The 3,894-nt window shown below is 42.8% G+C and overlaps 1 pseudogene; it reads right to left on the minus strand.

The window, feature by feature from the left end:
- Positions 1-1,293: 1,293 nt before the first annotated feature.
- LOC129536447 (RNA N(6)-adenosine-methyltransferase METTL16 pseudogene) lies at positions 1,294-3,078 on the minus strand (annotated as a pseudogene).
- Between the last annotated feature and the right edge of the window lie 816 nt (positions 3,079-3,894).

Raw genomic sequence — 3,894 nt, forward strand, 5'->3', positions numbered from 1 at the left:
TTGCTCCTTCACAGCAACACTGAAGGGAATTGACTCTTGAATTAATATTTACAACCAAAAAGGGTCCCTGCACTAAAGTGGCTTATAAAGAGGATTACTGACTTCAAAATCTGCTGAAAGTAATGCTCAAGCAGAGGAGATTCTAGCAGACCAAGATGAAAAAAAAAAAAAAAATATATATATATATATATATATATGTCTGAAGTAGACAGCTGACCCAAGTTGCCAGACCAAGTGTGTATACTATTTCGATATTAGCACACTGAGTGGCCTATCAGAGAAATCTTTGTCCAAGTTATGAATAAGCATTCCTAGCACCATGGGCAGAGAAGGCAATGGCACCCCACTCCAGTACTCTTGCCTGAAAATCCCATGGACGGAGGAGCCTAGTAGGCTGCAGTCCATGGGGTCGCTAAGAGTTGGACACGACTGAGCGACTTCACTTTCATTTTTCACTGTCATTCATTGGAGAAGGAAATGGCAACCCACTCCAGTGTTCTTGCCTGGAGAATCCAAGGGATGGGGGAGCCTGGTGCGCTGCTGTCTATGGGGTCGCACAGAGTCGGACACGACTGAAGTGACTTAGCAGCAGCAGCAGCAGCAGCAGCAGCACCATGGGACAAAATGATCATGACATGTCTCCAAAACCATGGTCCAATTTATAATCATGAGGGAGTATTGCAAACTATTAACTGGCACCATCTATTATGACAAGAATGAAGTACTAACTTCAGTTGCTGATCTTCAACAATGCTAAAAGGAATTCAGAGTGGAGGTCAGGAATGAGGCACTCTATGCTCAAAAAGATGTGACAGAATAGGCTATCAGATGTACATGTATTTTTAATTAATTTTTTATTGAAGGATAATTAGTGTAGTAGTAGTGAAAGTCACACAGTCGTGTCCGACTTTTGCGACCCCATGGACTGTAGCCTGCAAGGTTCCTCTGTCCATGGGATTCTACAGGCAAGAATACTGAAGTGGGTTGCAGTTTTCTTCTCCAAAGGTGATCAGCTTAAGTCAGGTTTAAATACCTTATGAGCTTACCGATGGCATTTTGTTGATGCTGATCACCACAATTCTTTCTCTGAACTAACATACTACAATGTCCTGTAATTTTTTTTTTTTTAAGGAGACGGATGTTTAAAAACGGACTCATTTGTTGGTTTTTTAAGACAATTCCACATAATGTTACCAGTGGGCTAATGATGGAATTCGGCTTGCCACTCTCCTAGGCCACTCTTCAAAGCAAGCTGCTTTATAGAACTTTCCCAACTGTTTGAGAATTTTGGAGTTAACTAACAACAAGCCTGAAAACTTGGTTACGTATATAAGTACAAAGCTGCTTCATCAAATCCCTGTTCTGGCCCTCAGCCCAGTGCATTTCAACTAAGGCGTCATCCACCTCCTTCTTAACATTTATCAGACACTTGAATAAGTAATGTCCAGCCACTCCTTGGAGATGGCTCCCTTTTTCAGACACTGGGCTGATGAAGGGCTCAGGAGCCTCGTGGTCCTGGGCTCCATTACTGGAGCCTGTACAACCTTCCAGAACCTCCATGTCCCCCTTTTCCTCACCCCTTTCATCCTCCGTGGGTCCTGGGTTTTTCTCCTGGGAAAGCGAGTCCTGGCTGGGGCCGTGGCCCCCCGCAGTGGCAGACTCACCTTCTGAGGGAGCAGGGCCCCCCAGGGCCCCGTCCTGGCTGCTGCCAGACCCTCTCGGGGGAGACTTTTCCCTTCAGGTCCTCGATCACGTTCCTGGGGGCCAGGGGCACTTCTCTCAGCTGTCTCACTCGGTCTCTCTTCTTCCTCCCTAAGTGCACCCAGGAGTTCTCTATGGCCATCAGGAAAAGGCTGATTTCCTCCTTTCCACAGGGAACTCGTTTATGCTGGACCTTTAGATCACTGAGGGTTTTTTCAGTCCATGTTGTCACAACCACGATGCCTTCCACTGTCTCAGGGCCCAGAGATGATGCTTTGAGGGCTAGGTCTTTCATCACAGACCCCAGGACTACAAATGTAATAGGCTTCCTTGGCTTCTCTAGTTTTCTTCGCTTACTGGGTGGTGATGGTACTGTTACATCATCATAAAAACTCCAAGCCAAAGCCCATCTCATTGTCCGACCCTGGCAGAATTCAGTATAGGTGACTTTAGGAACCCCTTGTGTGCGAAATTCTTCCTTCAGAGGAGCCAGGCTGCATTTCTTTCCCAGGATACAGATACACCATCTTAATCTTTTTTTAAGCTGTAAACTGTCATGGATGATCCTTTTAACAAACTCTAATTCACCTCCTTCTGCCATGATCTTTGTGATTCCTCCTGTATTTACAGAACTGGGTGGGAGTCTTCAAGGATTTTGAGAATTTACTCCCTTGGCTTCCAACTGATTGGCAAAAAAGGGAGGGTTACACATGCAAAAGTCATAAATTATCTTAGATTCTTCTTTAAGAGCATCCATCAGGAGTGTCGTCTGTGGTACTTTAACCACTTTTATAAGATCAGATAAGTTATTCTGCTCCACATTCTTTGCGTAGTTGAAGCACATATCATCTACTCCTGTTTAAGGTTGATCCAAGTAAAGGATAGATGCAAGATGCCCCAGTACCTATGACAATTCCTCTTTGGAGGGTACTTTTGTCAGAGTTCTGATGACCGATCAGACCTTCTACCCAGTGAATATAGTTGAGTCTCAAGGGAACTGTAGGAATCAGTCTCTCCAGCGGAGTATCAATAGAAAGTCCAAAATCTTCCCTTAGCAGAGTACAAGTCAGAGCTCTGACTGCTTCAGGGTCTTTAAAATTGAGACTCACTTTTCCATTCAGATTTATCTGAACATGCTGCTTAAAATCTGGATATTTGGTTGCCAGATATGCAAAGTCAGGAGGTCTGTCCTTGTATCTATTTCTTGCATGCATTGATTTACTCAGAGCCATCTCTGAAGTCAAAGTTCCTGCCAGACGACAAGTATAGTGTGGACCTCTACAACCCCAGAGTCTTAACCACCCGCTGTGCGAAGATCCTAGAAACGCAGAAGGACAATGGCTTTACAGAATTTTGCTGTTTTTTTTTTTTCCAAAAGACTTTATGAGCTCAATGTCTTCCATCTTCATATATATATATATATATATAAAGTTACTTAAAAACAGCTTCCAAAATACTTTTGGACTTCTCAGCCGACATAATCATGTGAGCCAATGCCTTGTGATAAATGTTCAATTTGGACAGAAATTTGAAAAAACATGCAGAAGATTTCCTTTGAAAAATGAGGAGGTAAAAGGGATATCTTGAGGTAAAGCACTGCTGCTGCTGCTAAGTCACTTCAGTCGTGTCTGACTCTGTGTGATCCCATAGACAGCAGCCCACCAGGCTCCCCTGCCCCTGGGATTCTCCAGGCAAAAACACTGGAGTGGGTTGCCATTTCCTTGTCCAGAGGTAAAGCACAGAGATAGGTAATACCTACTAACAGTGAATGTATATTAACCAATTTCTAAACACTGGGCACAGGGTGAACACTTCACACACATTAGATCATTTCATGCTCACCCTTGTATATGCATAAAGACTCCAAGACAGAAGGGAACTTTGTCTTGTTCCCAGCTATGCGCTCAATATAGAAAACACAGAGCATTTAAAATCTCTGCTGAATGAATGAATGACTCAATGGTGGCACAACAATCCGAAGCCCTAGAATCTCAATTTGAACCTATAGCAGAAAGATGATATAAAAATTTACACTTTACTTTCAATTTTACACTAAATTTTTATTTACACTAAATTTACTTGTGTTCCACCCATTTCTTAACAAAAGAGTGAGCATTTAGAACAAGTGAATTTTTAGAATTTTTCTTTAAAATGTTTAATTGGAGGGTAATTGTTTTATAATATTGTGTTAGC

Source organism: Moschus berezovskii, chromosome 20 (genome assembly GCF_049115385.1).
Source record: "Moschus berezovskii isolate FMDL1 chromosome 20, NW_MosBer_1.0, whole genome shotgun sequence".
Lineage (NCBI taxonomy): Eukaryota > Metazoa > Chordata > Mammalia > Artiodactyla > Moschidae > Moschus > Moschus berezovskii.